General features: G+C 49.5%; 1 protein-coding gene across 1 annotated transcript in view; it reads left to right on the top strand.

Moving 5' to 3' along the window:
* The first annotated feature begins 4,857 nt into the window (after positions 1 to 4,857).
* KCNN1 (potassium calcium-activated channel subfamily N member 1) overlaps positions 4,858 to 25,435 on the top strand; it is an 89,478-nt gene continuing 68,900 nt past the window's right edge. The window contains exon 1 of the mRNA XM_082206467.1: positions 4,858 to 5,188. The gene's annotated coding sequence lies outside the window, so the exon portion shown is untranslated. The remainder of the gene's footprint in view (positions 5,189 to 25,435) is intronic.

Below are 25,435 nucleotides of genomic sequence, written 5' to 3'. Positions count from 1 at the left end.
TTCCCGGGGACACCCCTGAAAAAATGTTTGGCAGGAGGCTAAGCAGATGGGTAAAATTATCAGGAAAAGGGGTTCTGGGTTTGTTAGAACAGGGTGGCTTTTTTGGGGGGTGGAGAAAAGTCGTGGCAGGCAGAGGACCGCACCCCCTAGAGCTCAAGGGTGATGGATCCCTAGGGCCGTAGGGGGAGGGGAATCAAAGAACTAAAAGTAGATATAATCTGAATATTTGAAACTGGAATGCTCGTTGAGATACACAGTCTTCCTCTCTGGCTAGCATTTCCCTAGGGAAAAAAATGAATGCCTGCTTTTTTTTTACGCTTCTGCATGTAGCATATAATTTCATCCTTCGTTGACATGTGCGGGCCGTTCTGTGCAGAACAGAATTTAAGATGCTGCAGCCGTGGGTCTAACTTGACCCGTAGAGCAGTCATTCAATACCTTGCATAAAGACCTGGCTAAGGTCGACGATGGCAGGGGGGCATCTCATAGAATCAAAGATCCGCAGAGTTGGAAGGGAACCCAAGGGTCATCTAGTCCAACCCCCTGCAATGAAGCAATCTCAGCTAAAACATCCATGACCGATGGCCTCAATGACCTCTGCTTACTGTGTTTGCACAGGAAAGCTGCAAAGGGGGAGGAGGATTTGAGAAGGAACTGCTGACAAAGGTCTTCAGCAAATCCAAGAAAAACTTACTTTAGTTTACATTTTAAAAAAAGAGTAAGATTTAAAAAAAGGAGTGTTCTTTGTGATTTTGCAAATCGTTAACCACATGAAAGGTACTTCCTGATGTTAATTTTCCATTTAACTTCCTAGTTTTCAAATGACTGAATATCTGGACAGATTTTTCTGAGCGCTTGGGATCAAAATAAAACAATGGAAAACAACTGTTGTTAGACATTTCATTCCCAATCTGATGACAGGTGCCCCCCCACATAATTCCTGGCTACACCTATGTCCACATCCCTCTTTGGGGTAATTGGACTTTGTCCAATCGAATTTTAAATAGTTCCTTTTAAAGTTTCAGTCGTCCAGAGTATTTTGCCCAGAATGTGTTGTCTTAAAATGCCTGTTCAGTTTTTAAAGACCAGAACCCCCACCCTTTTAATTTCTAATATGTAGGGGATGTTTTGAAAATGCATAGTAAAGGTAAAGGGACCCCTGACCATTAGGTCCAGTCGTGGCCGACTCTGACGTTGTGGCGCTTTACTGGCCGAGGGAGCCGGCGTACAGCTTCCGGGTCATGTGGCCAGCATGACTAAGCCGCTTCTGGCGAACCAGAGCAGCGCACGGAAACGCCGTTCACCTTCCCGCTGGAGTGGTACCTATTTATCTACTTGCAACGGGAGCTCATTCCGTCGCGGGGATTCGAACCGCCGACCTTCTGATCGGCAAGTCCTAGGCTCTGTGGTTTAACCCACAGCGCCACCCGCGTCCCTACAGTTCTGGAGGTGAAGGCAAACTGCTGTGTTAGCAGCACCAAAGTGACCTCTCCGGGGAGCAAGCCTGGGCTGCGTGCACGGAGGTCCTGGGCTGCCCAGACGACGAGACCTGCCTCTTGGGCTCACTGATGTGGTCCAAAGGAAAGCAGAGCAAGACCGCTGGAGCGGTACCTATTTATCTGCTTGCACTTTGACGTGCTTTCAAACTGTTAGGTTGGCAGGAGCTGGGACTGAGCAATGGGAGCTCACCCTGTCGCCGGGATTCGAACCGCCGACCTTCTGATTGGCAAGTCCTAGGCATAGTAGTGGTGGTCAAAAATGGAAATGGGGGAAACTTAAATGTGAAAATATAGTTTAATATTTTAACAACACCACCACCAACACCATCAAAAGCCACTGACGTTGGTGGCCAGCACTTTCCCTGGGGTTTCCAGCAAGTTGGGTTCAAAGCAACAGCTGGGATAGCTCAGTTGGCTGGAACATGAGACTCTTAATCTCAGGGTCACGGGTTCGAGTCTCTCGTAGGGCAAAAGATTTCCCGCATTGCAAGGGGGTTGGACTTGATGATCCTTGTGTTCCCTCCCGACTCCACAATGCTATGATCTCATGTGTCAAAGCAAAATGAAGCAGAATTCCACAGTTAGGATGGCTAGTAGCCGTCTATAGTCCTTTCCTCCACGAATTGGTTCTTGGTTGGTTGGAGCGCCCCCACCCCCCACCCGCAAGAGCTGTGGGCGTTATAGCCCCAGATACTGTATCCGGAGGTCACCAGCTCGGGGGAAAGCTGGCCTTGAAAAATCTGCCTTTCTCTCTCCTCCTCCTATTCGTCCCCCCCCCCAAACCCCCGGCAGCTGTTTCCGTTCCACTTCAGGGGTTTCCCAATGGCTTCTGTGCTAAGCGAGGCAATTATTGGGGGGGGGGGTGCGCGCGCGCGTGTGAAGGGACAGAACCGCAGTGCCGAAGGTTGGCTTTGTTCTCAACACCCAAGACGAATCGCAGAAGGAAAGGAAAGAGGCAAGGTTTGGTTTGGAGAAAGGGGGGGGGGGTGGAGCGCTCGTTGATCTATGCCTCACGCAGGCAGACCTGCCAACACCTCTCCAGACAGCCTCTTCTGCGGAATCCAACCTTTCCAGCGAACGAGAAGCGTGCAAAGCGCAAGATAGATACCTTAGGGGTGGTTTTGCATCTTTGCTCCTCTTCCCCCTAATTTTTTCTAGGTTTCTTTCCTTGCCCTCCCTATCTCTAGTGACACTTATTCCCACCATAGGGTTGTGGAGCCAGGCACTCACCAGGGGCCGAGGTCCTTTCAGTTCCCCCTAATGAAATATCTGAGGGGGCCAGGCGCCCCCAAAGTGGATGGGCATTACCATTCCAATGATGTACATGTGCTCGATTGTGCAGGATGGGGCTTACCTGCCGTCCTCTATATTTTATTTAAGTTGGCGCCCCTGTTTCGGCGCCATTCGCGTTTCGGCGTGTTTCTGCCCCAATAAGCAAGACGATGATTCATGCACCTGTCCTTTGAAATTCACGCTTCTCCGGATCTTGTGATGCCGTTTCCCCAACCAAAAAAGAAGGAAGGAAGGATATTCTTATATTTATGATTTTTGGGCATGGGCATGAATTTGTGCAGATCCCCTTGCACCGTTCCTCAACTGCCTGTCCTCCACCCCCCACCCCCCCAAAAAAAACCCTGGTTATATTGCAAGCACCTAAGATTTGCCTCCTCTCTCCCTCACCCACCCACCCCGCAGTTGCCAGAAGCTAGAGGGTGGCGATGTCATTCTTTTATTCCCAGGGACTTCCGTCTGTTGACAGGGTTGCCCTTTTTTTGAATCTGGAACATTTTATCCCCGCCGAGCAGAACGGATGTTCCTCCTTTCAACAGACACGCACACACATACACAAACACGTCTCGTCGCCTTGCCATCAAACGCCCTGTGATATGTTTTCCGACCTTTGGAGACCTTGGCACTGCGGGGCATCGGAAAAGGACTGGTGCCACGTTGGCACGGCGCGCCGTGGCGAGGGGGCCTCCTGTTTTTCTCTCCAAAGCGGTCAGTGGCTTGCAAGGGCAGGGAGAGGGGGGCATCAAAGGGCGTCCCCCCAAAAGCCATTTACCAGGGCTTAAATTTGAGAAACCGTCCTTTGTCACACGGCGCTTGGAAGTGGCTGTAACGTGATCGGCCGTGTGAGCTGGTCCTGGCACAGCCGTCTGCTCGAACCAACCCACCGTGCCAGGCCACAGGGAGAAAATGAAGAATATAAGAAACAAGGCGAGGTTATCAGATAGGCAGAGTAGGCGCCGGCCTATTGGCCCCGTGCCTTTTCGGGGCCCTGCGAAAACGCATCAAAACAATAATATGTACTTATTAGAATTTTTGGTTGGTAGAATAAAAAACGCATTTGGAGATAATTTGCGATGCCCCCCTCCCTAGACTTCGCCTGCCCAAGGGCCTCCACAGGGTTTCATGCAACACTGATAGGAAGAGAATGTTCTTCCAAAAATGAAGTCCCCCAAAAGATGGTTGTTTATGTATATTACATCTGCAGCTAGGATTCTCTACGCACAAAAATATGGAAAGAAGCAGAAACGCCCGCTAAAGAAGAATGGATAAGAAAGGTGGTGGGTTTTGCAGAACTGGCACTGTTAACAGCTAACGTAAGAGAACCAAGGCTTTGTGGGAGACTGGAAACCCTTTCCGGATAATTCAAAGAAGTGTTGTTATACCATGAACCCGCAAGCAGGATTCGAACTATGAGCAACATAAAGGGAGTAAAGATTACAGCAGCTTTGTTTAGGTTTAAGATATAGAAGACAGGGTTGAGCAGGGGGAGGGAAACAGAAATCTCGGGGCGGGGTGGGGGCTCGCAAATCAACTCCTAATACATTTTTGATTTTTAACCAACCAACAATTTTAATAAACCAATACTCTGCCTATTTGATAGTAGTAGTAATTTTATTATTTGTAACCCTCCCCCCATCTGTTGCCCCAGCCACTCTGGGCGGCGTCCAACACAAAACATAATAACATTACACATTAAAAAGGATTCCCTAGACAGGGCTGCTTTCAGATGTCTTCTAAAGGTTGTATAGTTACTCATCTCTTTGACATCCGACGGGGGGGGGGGCGTTGCACAGGGCGGCACTGGGTCTGCCCCCCCCCTCAAATATTTTATTGGGGGCAGACAGCAAACAAAGAAACCCCAAACATATTGCAAAGAGTTGCTATCGCTTTGGGGGTTTTTTGGGTTGGCGAGCGAAGGCGCATAACCACCTAGCTTTGGGTGCCTCTGTTTGGGAAGGTGACTGGAGAGTGTTGGGGGGGGGGGCAGAAGCACCAGCAGCTCCGCCCGGTTCTCTCCCCCCGCCCCGCGCCTCTCCCCGTCTTCCAGGAGCGGATTCCCTTCCTCTTCCATCATCTAGGGATCCCCCTTCTGCCAGGGAGCTGCGCTGCTCCAATTAAGAGAGAGAGGCGGGCTGGCAGCTTTTGTCCTTCGCTGGCGAAGGGAGCGCAAAGGGAGCGCCAGCCAGGGCGGTGTCAGGCGGACACCCCCCACCCCAATCCACCCTCCCAGGAGCTATATAGTCTGTTTATTTATAGAAGGGCTCTTTTTGGACCCAGAGGGAGGAGGAGAGAGGTGCAGTTATCCAGGAACCAGGCGCTGAGGCAGGTGCGCCTTAGTCTCTCCTTCCAAAAAGGACGAAGAGAGATGGAGCAGCTAGCCTTTCCTTCTCCTCCTCCGGGTAAGTGCGCGCCTCTATCTCTCCCCCCCCCCCGGTGGCAGTTGCGCCCTCCCTGCAGGGATGGGGAAGCCTCGGTGTGGCCGCCTGGACGTCTCCGAAAAGTCCAATAGTTCCGGCTTAGCAAACCGGGGAGGTCTGCCGCGGCTTCCTCCGGCTCAGGCGGCGCGTTTCAGGTGGTGGTGTGTGTGCGTCTTTGCTTGAAGATGTCCAGGACTAGGTCTCCTGCGCGCAAAAGTGGCGCGGCTCGAGGGTCCGTTTCCTAAGGTTGTAGTCCTCATGGGGTCCCAAGATAAGGCGGTTTAAAGAGGGGATGGACACCTCGCCCTTTTTGGAGATCTCCAGGGCTGAATACTGCTGCTACTTCTACTACTAATAATAATAAACATTAAACCTTAAGAAGCTTTCTTATACAGAACTGACTTCAGATATCTTCTTGTCTCCTTGACATCTGGGGCTATATAGTTACTCATCTCCTTGAACCCCGGGGCGCAAAGGTCTCCTTCCCTCAGGATGCCTCGTGCTCTCCTTCCTTGGAGGTTTCTAAGCTGAGGTTGGCTGGCCATCTGTCACTGAGGCTTCAGTCGAGATTCCTGCACTGCAGGGGGCTGGACTAGAGGACCCTTGGGGTTCCCTTCCAACTCCACCATTCTGTGATTCTATGAGCCTTCTGTGTGCATCGCGTGTGCTCTGCCACTGAGCTGCAGTTCATTTCCCAAGCACGGGGGGAGGCGCTAGTCCTCATGAATTTGAATACAAGGCTGATTTAAGGAGGGCTTGTTGCATGAAGATCCCCAGGACTTGTGCATGCAATCTGCCACAGGAGATATGGTGTGGTGTGCGTATCCAAATCGCGAATCAGAGGGGCTAGTCCTCATCGATCTGAATATAACGGTACGTTTAAGGAGGAAATGGGGCTGTGGCTCAGTGGGTAGAGCCCCTGATTTGCTTGAAGAAGGCCTCGGGTTCAGTCCCCAGTGGCAGCGCTGGAGAAAACCCGCATCTGAAACCCGGCCAGCCAGTGATGACAATAACTGAGACAGACCCAAGATTTTTGCAGCTTCCTGTCTTCCTGCCATATTGCTTTTGGAGGAAGGGCCCATGGCTCAGTGGCCATGGAACTGGAAGGTCCCAAGGAATGTCAGATGCAGGCTTGGCCCAAGTCAGATGCATTGGCCTAGCTCCATGTGGCTGGCACTGACCGGCAGCAGCTCTCCAGGGTTTCACGGGGGAAAGCTCTTTCCTGGCAGGAGAGGTGCCACTGGAGAGCAAACCTGTGGCCTTCTGCATGCAGATCAGGTGTCCTGCCACTCAGGCACGTGGTTCCCTGGAAGGCTTGGGCAAATACCTGGGGAAATATTGTCACCTCTGCCCCAAAGCCCAGCCCCCCCACCCCCATCTCCTTGCCTATCCAAAACCCATATGTTCATTAAACACAGGCACCTCAGATCTCCAGGCCACCTCTGTCTCTGCACCAAATTGCTGATATGAATGTGTGAAGCTGCTTTGGGGGCTTGTGAAGTAGTGTGGGGAGAGAGAGAGGTCAGGATGCAGTGCCAAGGAGGAAAAATTGCTGGGGGAGTTAGAATTGGAGGGGGCTGGACGGCTGCGCCTCTTGCCATTGGGCCACTCCCCAGGCCTCCTTTGGTTCAGGAACGTCTGCCAGGTCACACCCCCTTTTAAAGGCAGTTGTGGGGGGCTGGCCCTGCTGCCTGCGGTCTGCCTGCCTCTCCCCCACCTCCCCAAGCTGAATTTTACGCAGCTGTCGATCTGCTTTGGCTCTGCCCTGGACAGAGTTCAGTTGGTCAGAGTGTGGTGCTCACAACGCCAAGGTTGCAGGTTCGATCCCTGCATGGGACAGCTGCAAATTCCTGCACTGCAGCGGGTTGGACTAGATGACCCTCAGGGTCCCTTCCAACTCTGCAGTGGACCTTCGAGGCCTGGTTCTGTTAGCATGCGCCTGTCCTTGGACACGTTTTGCCTTACCAGGATAAGTTCACATGCATTAGAAACGCCTTAACTATTGCAAGATCTTCCTTCTTGCTCTGTAAGGTTAAAGGGTTAGGAGCTTAGATTCAGAAGTTGGTCCATTTTAGCTCTGTTGGGGTATCCAATCACCGCTGTACCAAGTCTTGATTTTCTTCCTCTAATAATTACTTGTCCCCCAATACATCTGAGGAGTTCTCTGTCTCTTTTTCCTGTCTGTTTTTCACGGCACCATGTGTAAGATTATCGAAGCCCTCTCTTGTTCAGTCAGTACAGCACCTGATTATTTTTTTTAAAAAAGGAAGCAACAACAGATATTTAAGTTGGAAGACTGCTCTGCGGAGAGGCAAGGCTGCTTCTTGATGTCATTGGCAACCTGGGGGTGCAAGGCTGCCCCATGGCATCGCGGGCAACCATTCTTGGGCCTCCTGGGTAGCCCCACCCTGACTCACACAGGCAGAAAGAGCTCTCTGCAGAGAGCCGAAGGTCGAGTGAGCGGCTCTTGCTTCTTATAAATTTCTGTCTAAACACTTCCCCAAAACACAAGAGTGGGTTGTGCAAGATAGATGTTGCACCAGCCACCCTTAGCGGCAGGAGTTTGGGTGGTCACATTTGGGCAAGGTATAAACAATAAAATCATTATCAATTATTATTATTTCCATGTCACATACATACCCTGCAAAGGCAAATGGAAATCGTCTTCCATGACGTCTTCAGAACCATCAAAAGCATTTTATCGCTCTCTCCCAAAAGCTCTCAGACATCAGTGTGCGTTTTGCAGCCCCCTAAACTGATAGGATTAAGGGGGGGTCACTCCAAAATGATTGTTTTTAAAGAGAACGTTGATATCAGTTTCTCTCTCAGTTTCTCATTTCCCCCCAGTCTTGCTTCTCCTCATTTTCACATCACTTTGGAACTCACTATTATTATTTAAAAAGTCCCCGTGAAAATTCACCAGCCTTTTAGTGTGAATTTCTCTGTGTAGACAAAAGCATCTTTTCTGAACACATTACCTGGCTGGAGAACGGTGTTGCAAAATTCAGAGTAGTGCAAATTCCCAAGCCGTCAATGTAAGATTTGGGGCTGTCTTCCACTGAATTGCAATTACTATGTGAGCTGCCAAGATCATATATAAGACCATCTATTTTGACAATATATATATATACATCGGCAATGCTAAAGTATTCTGGTGATACGCCATTTAAAGGGATAGACTGGTATCTGAATGCATCAGGGATGGCTAAGTTTCTCTGTAGTCCCCGTGAAACATAGGAAAATAGGAATAGATTTAGGCTGAATCAGACCATTTTTTGATACATGGACAAACCCACCCAGCCAGACCTACCTAAGGAGATGGAAGTTGGGATGTTCTGCATGCACCATCATATCATACGTCAACATTTCCCTTTTTTTAAAGGGAAATTCCCTTATTCCGAATAGGATTCCTCGCAAGAAAAGGGGAAAGTTGACAGCTATACGTGAGAATCATTATTGATTGTTAAATTTGTATGCTGCCCTTCATCCGTAGGGCAGTTCGTAGATCGTAGCAGCTCTGTTGTTGAGTTGTTGTTGTTGCTTAGTCGTGCCCGCCTCTTTGTGACCCCCTGGACCAGAGCACGCCAGGCCCTCCTGTCTTCCACTGCCTCCCGCAGTTTGGTCAAACTCATATTAGCAGCTTCGAGAACACTGTCCCACCATCTCGTCCTCTGTCATCCCCTTCTCCTTGTGCCCTCCATCTTTCCCAACATCAGGGTCTTTTTCAGGGAGTCTTCTCTTCTCATGAGGTGGCCAAAGTCTTGGAGCCCCTGCTTCAGGATCTGTCCTTCCAGTGAGCACTCAGGGCTGATTTCCTTCAGAATGGAGAGGTTTGATCTTCTTGCAGTCCATGGGACCCTCAAGAGTCTCCTCCAGCACCAGAATTCAAAAGCATCAATTCTTCGGTGATCAGCCTTCTTTATGGTCCAGCTCTCACTTCCATACATCACTACTGGGGAAACCATAGCTTTAACTATACGGACCTTGGTTGGCAAGGTGATGTCTCCCTGAAGATAAAGTTCCAGTCCTCACTTTTCCCAAACAGGGCTTGTTTAAACAGGAGCGTTTCCCTATCCCGAGTCAGATTGTGGGTCTATCTGTTGTTTACCCTGACAGGTAGCTGTGGATTTCTAGGGTTTCAGGCAAGGGGCATAATACTCATAGCTCAGTCGGTAGAGCTCAAAACCCTTAATCTCAGGGCTGTGGGTTCAAGCACGGGGTATGAGTAGGGGTGAAAATTGAGTAGGGGGTGAAAATTAGGGAGATGCTATATACTCCAGCAATTAGTTTCTACCCAGGGTCATCTCAACGCTCTTGGAAACAATGGATAGCTGGCTCGGTAGAGCATGAGATTCTTATTCTCTCTTTTTTTAAAATTGTCTTTCTCATTCTCTCATTTTATGTACATTTTAACAAAGAAAAGCAAATGCTTATGAAAACAATCTACATTTATTTCAGCTTCCCTCCCCTCCTTTCTGCCATTACATATTTTATATATTTCCTCCACTGCATATCAAATTTATATCCAAATACTAATATCTCATTATTATTCTTTTTTATTTATCTCTAGCTGCGCCAGTTTATGTCAACCCTGCTAACTTTTTAAGTTGTTTACAGTTATAACTTCAAATAGTCAATATATTTTCTCCACTCAGTTGTAAAAAAAGTCTCTCTTCTTGATTTCTTATTCTTCTGGTAAGTTTTGCTATTCCTGCATATTCCATCAATTTAAATTGCCAATCCTCTTTTGCTGGAGCTGTTTCTTCTTTCCACCTTTCCTATTCTCAAGGTCATTGGTTCGAATCCCACACAGGGTGAAAGATTTCTGCATTGCAGGGGGTTGGTCTAAATGACCCTCGGGGTCCCTTCCAACTCTACAAATCCATGATTCTACGGAAGTTAGACTTGGGAGTCCATCTACATTTTCCCACCAATCAATTTTACTAAAGTTTGAAAGAAAACATACAAAGGCTTGTAACAAATACCCATTTTTAAAGAAATCCAACTTAAAACACTGAACAAACCAAAAGAGGAACAGGGAAGGGGGAAAGAAGAAGAAAGAGAAAATAAAAAGATAATGAACTTCCGATTCTTTGTCTGTCTGCTATGTATAGAAAAGTATTCAAACCATCCACTCCAACAATTCCACTTTCTATAAACCAATATTTTCTTCAGTCCGCAAGCCCAGGCACCGTAAGTTCCTTTTCCTTTCCACACAAGAAGTCTATAAGGAGTTCCCAATCTTTAGTAAACATTTGACAGTGATTTTACGGCATAGCGAAGCTTTTAAAGGTGTGTTATGATGTTTTTATATATGTTGGAAGCGGCCCAGAGTGGCTGAGGCAAACCAGGCAGATGGGCGGGGTACAAATAATAAAATTATTACTCTGATTAAACATGCCAGCCTTGCCATCTCAGCTAAGTCCAATAATTTTAGCAACCATCTTGACATCTGCAGTTCTGTGGCCTTTTGCAAGCTTGAGAGCCAGAGGTACAACGTTGGGCAAGTTACAGATAGGTAGCCGTGTTGGTCTGCCATAGTCAAAATAAAAAAATTCCTTCCAGTAGCACCTTAAAGACCAACTAATTTAGTTCTTGGTATGAGCTTTCGTGTGCATGCACACTTCTTCAGATACACTGAAACAGAAGTTGCCAGATCCTTCTATATAGTGAGAAGGTGGGGAGGGGTATTACTCAGAAGGGTGGTGGGAATGGGAGATTGGCAGATAGCTGAGATGAGCCTGTTGACGACTCTTAACGACTGCAATAGGTCTTACAGGAAAAGGCAAGGGGTGAGAAGGTGAAAAATGGCTTAGTCATGTATAATAAGATAAGAATCCAATGTCTTTGTTCAAACGTTGGGCAAATCAGTGTTCTCTGGGAGGGTTGTTGCCCCCTGCCACTGGCCCTGATCCTGGCGACGTCACTGCCAAAAGATGGCATTTTGGCACACGTTCTCGCTCTCCAGAGGGTCGATTCCAAAAGATCCCACCTGAGAAACGTCTTTGCCCCTGTGGAGATGGTAGCACTGAAATAGCGGCACACGTCCTCCAGTCCTGTACTCTCTACAAAGACCTGAGGAACGAGATCCTCACCCCACTCGTACTAACCATCCCAGGGCGCTTAGCCACTGCCACAATGTCCTTTCTTCTGTCAGGTCAAAATGAGCAGTTCATAGAATCATAGAATCATAGAGTTGGAAGAGACCACAAGGGCCATCGAGTCCAACCCCCTGCCAAGCAGGAAACACCATCAGAGCACTCCTGACCTATGGTTGTCAAGCCTCTGCTTAAAGACCTCCAAAGGAGGAGACTCCACCACACTCCTTGGCAGCAAATTCCACTGTCCAACAGCTCTTACTGTCAGGAAGTTCTTCCTAATGTTTAGGTGGAATCTTCTTTCTTGTAGTTTGGATCCATTGCTCCGTGTCCGCTTCTCTGGAGCAGCAGAAAACAACCTTTCTCCCTCCTCTATGTGACATCCTTTTATATATTTGAACATGGCTATCATATCACCCCTTAACCTCCTCTTCTCCAGGCTAAACATGCCCAGCTCCCTTAGCCGTTCCTCATAAGGCATCGTTTCCAGGCCTTTGACCATTTTGGTTGCCCTCCTCTGGACACGTTCCAGTTAACAGCAAAAGTTGCTAGGTTCATAGCAGGGGCAATCAGAATAAGGGCCACAGACAGACGGCTGATTCAGGACTTTAAACTGTGCTCTTATACCAAATTTCCTTTTCTGCATATACTGTAATGTTTTACTGCTGCTATGGCCATTGACTAATGCAAATAAAGTTTTATCTTATCTTGCTTAATCAAATCATGATTGGCAAGTCAAGAACAAATCCCTCTCTCCCTCTCCATCTAAGGAGAGAGGGAGCGTCACCTGCCAGCCCTCTACTCTCTGCGGGAGCCCAGACTCCCACCACCGCATTTCCGAAGCGTGCCAGCGCTTGCAGGTTTGGCAAGGAGGAATTTTGTGGCTTTCCTCCACCACCTCCCTGCCCCCCTTTTCATTTCACACAAACACATACTAATCGGGTCACATTTATTTATTCTGGAGAAACGTCTTTGTCGTCCGGCCTCACCAAAGGGCACGGGAACCCTATACCCAAATGCATGCAGCAATTGAGCAAGTCGAGAGAAATGTGATAGTCCTGAGTTGAGCAGGATTCTTCTGCGGGGGGAGTAGGAATTCAAGGCTTGTGGGTGGCAACACGCCTCTTGCAAACAGCAGATTTGGAGGGTAAGGCCCTGGGGCGCTCGCGGCCACCTGCTTTTGTGGTCTTTTCGCTCAGGACACGGCTGGGGTCTTTTAGCAGCGAAACGTGAGGTTGCTGAGGTCCAAATTTGCAGGGAAGCTTCTGGGCTGCAGCTCAGCACGCTCACTTTGCATGCAGAAAGCCAAGGGTTTGGTTCCCAGTGCCTCCAGTTTGTGCTGGGAGTGGCCTCTGAGTCTGAAAGTGCAGATACTCCTGAGCTAGGAGGGCCAGGAGTCTGGCTGTGGCATAGGCCCATTTCCTGCATTCCCATATATACCGTATTTTTCTCTCTATAAGACGCACCAGACCACAAGACGCACCTAGTTTTTGGAGGAAAACAAGAAAAAAAATATTCTGAATCCCAGAAGCCAGAAGGTCGCTGCGCAGTGAAAGCAGCAATCCCTCTTGCTGTTCTGGCTTCTGGGATAGCTGCGCAGCCTGCATTCGCTCCATAAGACGCACACACATTTCCCCTTACTTTTTAGGAGGGAAAAAGGGAGTCTTATAGAGCAAAAAATACAGTATTTGGAACGAGGAGGACTAGAAACTTACTCTAGTTTTTTAGGGGAAGGTCAATAGCTCAGTGACGGAGCACCTGCTTTGCACATCGGTTGGGCATCATCTCCAGCCTGGGACTAGAAAGGACTCCCTTGCCTAAAAACCTGCAGAGAATCGTAGACTCGGAAGGGACCATGAGGCCATCTAGTCCAACCCCCTGCAATGCAGGTATGTTTTGACACAATGTGGGGCTGGAACCCACAACCTTGAGTTTAAGAGCCTCACGATCCATGGCCTGAGCTATCCAGCTTAGGCTTGCAACCACAGTTGATGTAAACAGTGTCGATCTGGGCAGACCAACAGTGACACACCCTGAGGCAGCTTCCTGTTTAACAATGAGGACTAGAATGTTGCTTTCTAAGGGAAGAGCTGTAGCTCTTGCATGCAGAAGGCCTCATGTTCAATGCCCTCCAGGTAAAACTGCGAATACCCCTTGCCTGCTGCAACCCTGGAGAGATGCTGTTAGTCAGAATAGGCACTATTGGGCTCAATAGACCCATTAGTCTGACTCAGTTATAAGGTGGGAGTTCCTGGGAGGCTGGCTTGAAAGGATTCAAGGGCCTTTGGGGACGTGAACTCGGAAGAGCATGCGACTCGTAATCTCAAGGGACATGGGTTTGAGTGCCACATTGGGGGGAGGGACTGGATTGTAGGGAGTTGAACCAGATGACCGTGGGGGTCTCTTCCAATTCTAGACTTCTGTGTTTCTATGAACTGTAAACTATCCTGATGGCCAAAACAGTTTTCACTCAGTATGGAGCAGCAGCCTATGGTCATAAGAGATAGAAAGCACTTTGTACATGCCTCGAAGCTTCCGTTCCATGGCCAGCTTGAGGAAAAAACCCAACACCCCCCCCCCAAACCCAGCGAATGCTTGCAGAAGGAGATTCAAACCTGGCGCTGAATTGAAAAACAGCTACAGGTGAAACTCGAAAAATTAAAATATTGTGGGAAAGTTCAGCAATTCAACTTCAAAGGTGAAACTAATACATGAGATCGACTCGTGACATGCAAAGCGAGATGTGCTTCTACTTCTCAGAGGTCCAGTCTTGCTCGATTTGCAATCCTTGTTTTGCTGATTTCCTTGAATGTTCTAATTTTCTGAGATTGTTAATTTGGGGTTTTCATCAGCTGTACGCCGTGATGATCGCAATGATAACAAATCAAGGCTTGACATATCTCGCTTTGCATGTCACGAGTCGGTCTCATATATTAGTTTCACCTTTCAAGTCGAATTATGGAAACCAAGGAACATTTCCACGATATTCTAATTTTTCGAGTTTCACCTGTACTTGCTGCCCTGCTATATTGAAAGCATACAGGGTTTTTAAAATAATAATAATAATAATAATAATAATAATAATAATAATAATAATAATAATAGAAATCCATTTGCAAAGAAAAACTTAACGCCGGCTGGGTGTGTTTTCCTAGGGTTGGTGCCCAGCAATATGTTCCTCAGAGGGGTTTATTAATAGCACGCTCCTTTGTTTTGGGAATGAATGGCTGGCAGATGGTTTAGATCAGAGCCACACAGGATTTGGCAGAGGCTCTGGAAAGCTGACGGGGACGGGAACTCCCAGCCGGGACCCACTCCTGGCATTGGGGTGGGGGGGCCGGGCAGCAATCTCCGCCTCCCCCCCCCCCGAGAAAGGTGACCTTTGCTTGTGGGTTTATCTGGTGGTGCCAGACGCGGTTGTGCTAAACCCACAAAGGCTATTATTGTTTATTTGGAGCATTTTTACCCTCTGCTTCTTTCATCAAGAAAGACTCCCAGAACGGCTCACATGCAATCCGTTAGAACAAGGCAGTCCCTGCCCGCACAGGCGTACAATCTAAAACTGATGCAACACGCAAGGAAAATGGACAGGGAGGGAAGAGGAAAGCATCAAACTTGGGCACCTTTCCCCCCGCCAATAATTTTTTAATTCATTTTCAAATTTATAACACGTCAAAACCAAATTAAAATTAATTTAGTACAATTAGTTCCAAACTGGTTTCTCACTCTCTTAGATGTATTCCGATTTATCCCTTTACATGCTGCTTCCTTTACAGGTTTATTGACTGTCTTAAAATTTAAATCTTTTTTTTTTTTTAAGCAAATTCCTCATCCTTCGGCTGTCCCTTTACGAACTCCTGTAAATAGACAAAACAAAATTATATCAAATAACAGAAATTGAAGTTACAGTAATTTAAATCTTTCAATCTTCTTTCCAACTTTCGTGCAGTTTCATTTTCTTTCAGTCTCTGTCTGCTCTTAACCTGTTGAGGTTTGTTTTAACATTCTTGACTCGCTTACATCCATTAATTTCAGTGGGCTTACTCTGCATAAAATGTAGCTGGCCACGATCCGTGATAACTTGTAACGCAAACTCCCAAACTCAACCTGTCTTGCTATCCTTAGCTGATTCTAATTGTTTTAATTACAGGTTTTTTGTTACTAATTTTGAGCATTTCTTGCAAATTGCTTTAAGCTTTAGTCGCAATCAGGCAGCATGTAAATCTGGTTAAAATGAACAGGAAGGCCAGACTCCCACATAACAACAGAGTTAGTTATAAGAAAGAGAAATTGAGGCTTGAGAGTGTATTCGTTTAAAATATGATTTCCTTGTGAAAACATTAATTTCTTAGAAACATTGTAGTCGTGTTTTGTTTTTAAAGGACATTCACAACCCAAGGCTTTGGTCAGTCACAAGTGCAAACTTCAGCATAAGTATGCCTGGACTGGTCTGCTTATTTAACTTACATGCAGAATTCATCATGCAAAAGGCTGGACTGGATGAATCCCAAGCCGGAATTAAGATTGCCAGAAGAAATATCAACAACCTCAGATATGCAGCTGACACAACCTTGATGGCAGAAAGTGAGGAGGAATTAAAGAACCTTTTAATGAAGGTGAAAGAGGAGAGTGCAAAATATGGTCTGAAGCTCAACATCAAAAAAACTAAGATCATGGCCACTGGGCCCATCACCTCCTGGCCAATAGAAGGGGAAGAAATGGAGGCAGTGAGAGATTTTACTTTCTTGGGCTCCATGATCACTGCAGATGGTGACAGCAGACGCCTGCTTCTTGGGAGAAAAGCAATGACAAACCTAGGCAGCATCTTAAAAAGCAGAGACATCACCTTGCCGACAAAGGTCCGTATAGTTAAAGCTCTGGTTTTCCCAGTAGTGATGTATGGAAGTGAGAGCTGGACCATAAAGAAGGCTGATCGCCGAAGAATGGATGCTTTTGAATTCTGGTGCTGGAGGAGACTCTTGAGAGTCCCGTGGACTGCAAGAAGATCAAACCTCTCCATCCTGAAGGAAATCAGCCCTGAGTGCTCACTGGAAGGACAGATCCTGAAGCTGAGGCTGCAAGACTTTGGCCACCTCATGAGAAGAGAAGACTCCCTGGAAAAGACCCTGATGTTGGGAAAGATGGAGGGCACAAGGAGAAGGGGACGACAGAGGACGAGATGGTGGGACAGTGTTCTCGAAGCGACCAGCATGAGTTTGACCAAACTGCGTGAGGCAGTGGAAAACAGGAGTGCCTGTCGTGCTCTGGTCCAGGGGGTCACGAAGAGCCGGACACGACTGAATGACTAAACAACAACAAACAACAACAAAAATGCCTGGAAACCAAGTATTGCTGATGTATCTATGAAGACCTTTATTACAACGGTCTGGTTCACACCAGATTTCTTTTTTTCCATGTGAGTGCTCTAGGCTGTCACCACCACCATGTTCATAGGGACAAATAATGTGTAAAAATCACACAGTCAGCAGCATTTAACCTAATGTGATTTCCGCCCCGCCCCCCCCCACAGCTATACAATAAGGCTGTAACAGTGATTGCTTTTATACATTGTTTGTCTTCATAAATACACACTCAAGAATGATCATGATAACTCATGCAGCTAAAAATGTATTTTGTGAACCAGCCTTAAGATTCTTTGCGGTATAGAAGAATGCATTTATGAAGACATGGAATAAAAATTCATCCCAAAGGAGGCTTCCAAACTGGACGCCAGCTAGAGGTTTTGTGCTACAACTCCCAACAGTTCTGGGTTCATTATATATATCCCCCCCCCCCAAGATTTTATTAATTTTCACAAAATTATAAGCAAACAAACATATAAACAAACAAACAAACATAAATCATAACCTTATTAAAGTTATACTTATTAACATTGTTAAGCGACTTCCTCGCTTCCCCTTGGTTGAATTTCAATGTATATCCTTTTAACGGTTTTCCAAATCAGAGTTCTTATAAACTTAACTTAATCGTTTAACATCCTTATATCTTTTCAATTTGAAATTAAACATATTAATTCAACACTTAAATTATATAAAATCCTAAGCCAATCTAATACCTGCAAGCTGTTTCCAATTAATTTAACTTAACAACTTTAACTAAATAATCATTAAATTTAGTCCATTCTTCCTGATACTCCTCCTCCTTCTGGTCGTGGACTCTTCTGGTTAGGTCGGCTAGCTCCAAAAAATCCACCATCTTCATCTGCCATTCTTCCACAGTTGGTAATTCTTGCGTTTTCCACTTTTTAGCTAGTAAAATTCGAGCAGCAGTTGTGGCATACAAAAATAATTTAGCATCTTTCTTGGGCAATTCCCGACCAATTATTCCAAGAAGAAAGTCTTCTGGTTTCTTTATAAATGTATATTTCAACATTTTTTTCAATTCATTATAAATCTTTCCCCAGAAGTCTTTCACCTTGGGGCAGGTCCACCACATGTGATAAAAAGTTCCTTCTTTTTCTTTACATTTCCAACATAAGTTATCACAGTTATGATAAATCTTAGCTAGTTTAACAGGGGTCAAACACCACCTATACATCATTTTCATTATATTTTCCTTTAGCACAGTACATGCGGTGAACTTAACCCCAACAGTTCTGGGTTCATTATAAAGACATGCTTTTCCAGTGTTGGTGGGAGTTAATGGATGACCCTTGGGGTCCCTTCCAACCTCTGTTTTTTTAAAAGGCCATCTGTCAGGGATTCTTTGGCCTCGATTCCTGCATTTGAGGGGGCTGGACTAGATGACCCTGCGGGGTCCCATCCATCTCTATGATTCTATAAACGCAGCCTGGAGTCATATGTCTGGCAGGCTCAACAGGAGAGAAGCTTGAGGCTGTCAAGTAGGTGACTTTGGGTGGTGGTACCTCGGCGAACTATTTTTACCAGGGCATTGGCAGAGCTCTCTGGGATCAGCTCCCCCAGCCCTTGAGACCAGCATCCTGTTTTGGGACGCAGCCAATCAGCTGCTCCAACAGGAAGGCCGAAAAATGACCAGCCTGTCACCTGTCCCGATCCCCCCCTCGCCCCTGCTGCCCCACGAAACAATCAGGTTCAGTGTCAGAGCACGTCCACAGTAACTCACACAGCGTCAGTTAACTCTCTTTATTCCAAGAAATAAAACAGCTCCAGAGGCCAGGCCTAGTGAGCACAGCAATTCTTCCTGGTAGATCAGGGGTCGGGATGCGGGCGGCGCTGTGGGTTAAACCACAGAGCCTAGGGCTTGCCGATCCGAAGGTCGGCGGTTCAAATCCCCGAGACGGGGTGAGCTCCCGCTGGGACTATATAACACCAGTCCTGAAAGACCTCCATTGGCTCCCAGTATGTTTCCGAGCACAATTCAAAGTGTTGGTGCTGACCTTGAAAGCCCTAAATCAGGCTTCCTCAACCTCGGCCCTCCAGATGTTTTGAGACTACAATTCCCAGCATCCCTGACCACTGGTCCTGCTAGCTAGGGATCATGGGAGTTGTAGGCCAGAAATATCTGGAGGGCCGAGGTTGAGGAAGCTAGCCCTAAACGGCCTCGGCCCAGTACACCTGAAGGAGCGCCTCCACCCCCATTGTTCAGGCCAGACCCTGAGGTCCAGCTCCAAGGGCTTCTGGCAGGTCCCTCTCTGTGAGGGCCTTTTTGGTAGTGGCGCCTACCCTGTGGGACTCCCTCCCATCATAAGGAACTATAGAGATAAAAACTGTTAATGTTTTTCATTATATCTTACTGTGTTTTAATTTGTTGGAAGCTGCCCAGAGTGGCTGGTGCAACCAAATAATAATAATAATAATAATAATAATAATAATAATAATAATAATAATAATAATTTGCTGGCACCAGCTGAAGATGTGCCTTTTTGCAGAGCCATAGCTACAGAGGCAGGGGGGTGGCGCTGTGGGTTAAACCACAGAGCCTAGGACTTGCCGATCAGAAGGTCGGTGGTTCGAATTCCCGCAGCGGGGTGAGCTCCCCTTGCTCGGTCCCTGCTCCTGCCAACCTAGCAGTTCGAACGCACGTCAAAGTGCAAGTAGATAAATAGGTACCACTCTGGCGGGAAGGTAAATGGCATTTCTGTGTGCTGCTCTGGTTCGCCAGAGTGACCATGCTGGCCACATGACCCAGAAGCTGTATATCGGCTCCCTCGGCCAATAAAGCGAGATGAGCGCCGCAACCCCAAAGTCAGCCACGACTGGACCTAATGGTCAGGGGTCCCTTTACCTTTACCTTAGCCCAGGGATCAGCAAACTTTTTCAGCTATGGGCCGGTCCACCATCCCTCAGAACATGTGGTGGGCCGGACTATATTTTGTTAATTAATAATAATAATAATAATAATAATAATTGTCAGAGCTGCTACCAGGTCCCAGCTCACATAGGACCACGCCACACAGCGTCCACTTTAAAAGAGTCTTTATTGAGTTACAGGTTTCATTTCCGAACTGCAGCGTGCAGCTCTACACCTTCTGCCCTAGGTCGGCGAAGACCCATCTGAGTCCCCGCCTCTTGCACACCAGCTTAATACCCTAGCCTTGCTCCACCTCCTTCGCCTCTCCCTACGTCTCTGGGTCCTTCTGCCTCCCTGGGACTCCTCCCTTCTACTCTCCTCTGACGCTGACCCCCCTGATCCTTCCGCTTCCTTTCGGCGGGCTTTGGGACCTGGCTCACTCTCCGGGCTGCTTACTGCTCCAGCTTCCGCTGCATTTGAACTTGGCGCGCGCGCCCAACTCTCTACCTTCCTCTTGACCGTTGCCTCGCTCTCTGAGGAGGGCGTGACCACCCCTGACTCGTGCCCTCCCTCCTGCTGACGGCCTCCGGAACCCGATGCCTGGCTGCCTTCCTCCCTGCTGCTCTCAGTCTTGAGCGTGGGTCCCGACTTCCAGCTGCTGCTCTCTGAATCTCCTCTGTTCCCTTCCTCCTGGGGTGTCCCCCCGGATCCCCCCCTTGCTCTGCTCACTGGGGCTCCCTTTTGGGAGTCCTCTGACTCACTGCTTAGGCTTGGAGATCTCGGGTCGTCATCATCACTCATTCTCCCTTCGGCTTCCTCCCCCTCGCTCTCTGTTTCCACCCTTCTCTGCTTCTCTGCTTCTGAACCCCTGACATCCATCCCCCCCTCGAAGCCCCCCCTTCCCCCCTCCCCGCTGTCAGGTGTGGGTGCTGGGTGCTCCATCATCATGGGAGGGAATGCTGGATACAGGTCGCTCCCCGTGGGTGGCCGCCAACTGAAGACCTCCGAGTCTTCCCCCTCGCGGTCGTCGACGTTGACTTGTTGCTCTTCCATCTCTGTACCGCCGTGCTCGAACCCGAGGTCCTCCCCGAACACGTCCATGTCAGTCTCTGCGTCGGTCGCTCGACCTGGCATCTCCAGCCACTTCCTGCGCCATTGCTCCTCTGGTCGATCGTCCCACCAATACGAGTTGCCTGATGCCGAACCTGCCGGTGAACCTTCTGGGGAACGGGTGCTCCGTGCGGGTTCCCCTTCTGAGTCGAATCCATGGAACGTGCTGGAAGAAAGTGTGGGTGTGAACAACCAGTCGTCGAAGAAGCTCGCTGGCATGGGTTTGTGTGGGAAGAGGGCATGAAACTCGTCCTTGAGCAGGGGTTCCTCCAAAGCGTAGTCTGGTACCCAGGTATTGGCGCTGGCCCGGGTGCCCTCTCTGGCTAAGAGGTATTCGACTCCCTCTTCCCCCCATCTGGAGTCCAAAATCTCCGTGACCTCGTTGATGTGGTCCTGGTGCTTCACCTCCCGCGTCTCCGTCCGTTCCCGGAGCGGACTTGGCGCCGTCCCTGGCTCCTGGAACCTGTGAGGTGCCTTGTAGGGAGTGAGCACCGACCTGTGGAACACCGGATGCATTCTGGAACCCTCCGGCAGCGCCAGTCGGAAGGCTACCGGGTTGATCTGCGCTTCGACTTGGTACGGACCGATCTGCTTGTGCCCCAACTTCTTCTTGGCAAGTGACCTGGTCGGCACTGCGTGGGCTGCCAACCAGACCCAGTCTCCCACTTGGATCACTTCGCCAACCCGCCTGTGCTTGTCAGCTTGCACCTTGTAGGCGTGCTTAGCTAGCTCCAGCTGCCGTCTGAGTTGATCGTGGACCGCCTGCAGCTCTGACGCGAACGCGTCCGCCGTCTGTGGTTCTCCTTCCCCCACTCTCTCCAGTCCCGGGAAGGTTCTGGGATTCCTCCCATTGTTGGCAAAGAACGGCGTCACTCCTGTGGACACGTGTTTCGTGTTGTTGTAAGCGAACTCGGCTAGCGGCAGGTAATCCACCCACGTCGCAGGCTGTTGATTGGCATAGCATCTCAGGTACTGCTGCATGATGGCATTGACCCTCTCTGCTTGCCCGTTGGTCTGCGGGTGTCTTGCTGATGCCAGATTGACCTTGACATTTAGAAAACCCATCAGCTTCTGCCAGAAAGACGAGATGAACTGGCGTCCGCGGTCGGACAGGATAGACCGTGGCAGGCCATGCACTTTGAACACGTGATCTATGAACAGTTTGGCGGTTTGTTCCGCCGTGGCCACCTTCGCACACGGAATGAAATGTGCCATCTTGGTGAACAAGTCCACCACCACTAGCACAGCTGTCTTGCCTCTCGAGCTGGGTAAATCCGTCACAAAGTCCAGGGCCACCCTCTCCCACGGTTCAAACGGTGTTTGCAGCGGTTCTAACAGTCCCGCCGGTGGTCTGTGTACCGGCTTGGCCCTCTGGCAGGTGTCGCACCTCGCGACGTAGTCCGCGACCTCTCCTCTCAGCCTGGGCCACCAGAAGTCTCTCGCGACTAATTCCATCGTTTTCTCTGTGCCAAAGTGACCGGCCGTGGGTGCGTCGTGCAACTGTTGCAGTACCTTGGCGCGAAGGTCGTCTCCTGGTACATAGACAGCCCCTTTGCGTAGGAGCAAGCCGTCCCGCACCTGGAACTCGTCCGTGGTAGCCGTGCCTCTGAGCAGTTCCGCCATCTTGTCTTGCGCGAATGAGTCGTCCCGCAATGCACGTCGCACCGCATCCAGGTCTACTGTAGCTGAGGCACACGCCCACGCCGTCGGTGCGAAGATGTGCATGGCCGCCGCTGGCGTCACCTCTTCTAGGTATTGCGGTTTTCGGGACAGTGCATCCGCCATGATGTTGGTGTCGCCTGGGACGTACTCTATTCGGAAATTGAAGTCAGCAAAGAACTCCGCCCAACGTATCTGCCTCTGGTTCAGGAACTGAGCCGTGCGCCAGTGCTCCAGATTCTTGTGGTCCGTGCAGACCTGCACCGTGTGCTTGGCGCCGATTAGGAAGTGCCTCCACGCCTTGAAAGCTGCATGAATGGCCAGCAACTCCCTGTCCCAGATGGTGTAGTTCTGCTCCGACTTGCTGAGCTTTCTGGAGTAGAACGCTCCCGGCCGCCACACCCCCTGCGGGTCTCGCTGCAGCAGGACAGCTCCCACGGCTCTGTCTGACGCGTCTGTCTCTACCCTCAACGGTTTACTGGGGTCGATATGCAGCAGTTGCTTCTCCGATGCGAAGAGATGCTTGAGCGCTTGAAAGGACTGTTCCGCCTGCTCCGTCCAGATGAATTTCTTTTTTTTGGAGCTGAGCGTGTCCGTAATTGCTGCCGTCTGCATCGCGAACCCCTTGATAAACTTGCGATAGAAGTTGGCGAAGCCGACAAACCGCTGGACCTCCTTCCGGTTGCGCGGGCTCTTCCAATCCAATACCGCACGAACCTTGGTGCTGTCCATGGCTATCCCCTTGTCCGACAACTTGTATCCCAGGAAATCCACCTCCGTCGTGTCGAACTGGCACTTCTCCAGCTTGGCGTACAGTCTATGTTGTTGCAACCTGCTGAGCACCTCCCTCACGTCTCGGTCGTGAGCTTGCTGCGAGTCAGAGAAAATCAGGATGTCATCCAGGAAGCAGACGCATGTCTTGTAGAGGAGTCCCTCCAACACGTGATGCATAAAAGCTTGAAAACAGTGAGAGCCATTTTGTAATCCAAAGGGCATAACTCTGTATTCGTAGGTGCCCAGCGGTGTGAACATGGCCGTCTTCCACTCATCGCCCTCCCGCATGCGGATGAGATTGTACGCCCCTCGCAGGTCCAACTTGGTGAACACGCGTCCCTTGCGCACCGTCGCGAGGAGGTCGTCAATCCTGGGCATGGGGTAATCAGACGGTTTGGTCATCTGGTTCAAAAGGCGGTAGTCCACAACGAGTCTTTTTTGGGGCGTGTCTTTCTTTTTCACGAAGAAAACGGGACTGCCCCCCACTGCCTTGGACTCTCTGATGAAGCCACGCTCCAGATTATGCTCGATGAACTGTTTGAGTTCCTGCATTTCATCTTCAGACATGGAGTATAGCCGCCCCTTCGGCAGCGTCGCCCCCGGTAGGAGGTCAATCTTGCAGTCATATGGCCGGTGAGGGGGTAGCTTGTCCGCCTCCTTCTCGCAGAAGACCTCCAAAAAGCTCGCGTATTTGTGGGGGACCGCTTGCAACGTTCCCAACTGCAGTTGTGATTCCTCCTCCTCTCCCTCCCGTCGGGGCAGGATGCAGTGTTCTGCGCAATAAGAGGAGCCGAAGATCAGTTGTCTCTGGTACCAAGCCAGTGTCGGACTGTGCCTGTCCAGCCAACTCATGCCCAACACAATGGGCGTGTCCGACAGTTGGGTGACATTAAAACTGATGACTTCCCTGTGGTTGCCAAGGCGCATCACCATCGGTGGCGTCTGCTTCACCACCTGCCCCCCTAGCAACTCTCTGCCATCCACTGTGACGACTTGCAGGGGCAGAGTGGCAGGCAATAGCTGTATAGCGTGCTGCTCCACAAAGCTCTGCGCTATAAAGTCTGCGTTGCTTCCAGAATCCACAGAAAGCGGCACTTCGATAGTGACGCCGTCGGGTAGCTGGAGAGATGCTGTGAGCTGCACTACTGGTTTGGGTGGGAGGGGATCCGTGGGTTGCAATATCGCTGGGGACTGCTTCACAGATGCGTCTGGCTGGGCCCCAGTGCCTCCGTCTCCAGCCAGACATCGTCGTTTCCCTGCTGTGGTTCTCCTTGCTGCGTTGCTGCAGTCACCATTGCTGAGGCTGCAGTGTGCTTGTGGAGCCTCCGGGGACACTCCTTCGCCAAATGGCCTGGATCCTCGCAGATGTAACACTTCCTGTTCCCTCTAGGAGGCTTCGCTTTCACTGCTGCCGGTGCTAGGGCTCTGGCTGCTGACTGAGCCCTTGCACCTCCAACCTCCATCGGTTCCCCTCCCCCTCCTGGCGGAGGTGTGGATTGCGCACGCGCTGCTTCCCTCGGAACGAAAGAGAAACTTCTCGCTGCTTCGCGCCCTCCACGTCCTTCATCTCTGCACCATGGACGTTCTTCCAGCCTCACCCCCACAGTCAGCGCCCTTTGGACCACCTCCTGCGTGCTTCGGGGCCTCTCCCCCCTTGCAATTTCATCCTTAACCGCAGAACTTAGACCCTCCCAGAAGAGGTCTCTGACAGGGGGCGAATCCCGATCCCATTCTAAAGCACTGACCAGCGCAAAAAATCGGGCGTGATACTGCCGGACGCTCGCCCTCCCTTGTTTTAGTCCATGAATCTCCCGTCTGGCAAGATCCACATCGATAGTAGACAAAAAACACGCATCCATCGCTTTGATAAAGGCATCTGCATTCTGAAGCGCCGGATCTTTATCCCTCCACAAATTGCGCAGCCAGGCTTTGGCATCCCCATGCAAATGGGACAATATGAACCCCACCTTCTCTTCCTCATCTCTAAAGTCTTTTGCCAGCAGTTGCAGTGCGCACATTACGTCTGCTCTAAAATTAGGGTACTGTTGCAAAGTCCCATCGAAATGAGCCACAAGCCCTCCTGCTCTCCGTGCCAATCCCACGCCCTCCGGTCTGGGTCCCGGTTGCCCTTGCTTAACAAGCATTTCAAACCTGGCGTGTAGGTCTCTGTAGGCGGCTGTAGTCTCCTCCTCCCGTTTCTTGGAAGCCAATACCTCTGAGGACAACTGGGTCACTGCCTCTTGCAGCGCGGAGATCCTCTGTTCTTCCGTCATCTTGCTAACCTTTGTGAGCTTGCTTACAGACACCCCTCTTCCTCCCCTAGCGGCTTCTGCTCCCGCTGCGAGGTTTCAGGTTT

The sequence above is a fragment of the Podarcis vaucheri genome (assembly GCF_965113315.1).
Source record: "Podarcis vaucheri genome assembly, chromosome: 18".
Classification (NCBI taxonomy): domain Eukaryota; kingdom Metazoa; phylum Chordata; class Lepidosauria; order Squamata; family Lacertidae; genus Podarcis; species Podarcis vaucheri.
The sequence above is the reverse complement of the archived record's forward strand: the minus strand, read 5'-3'. Positions and strand labels throughout refer to the sequence as shown.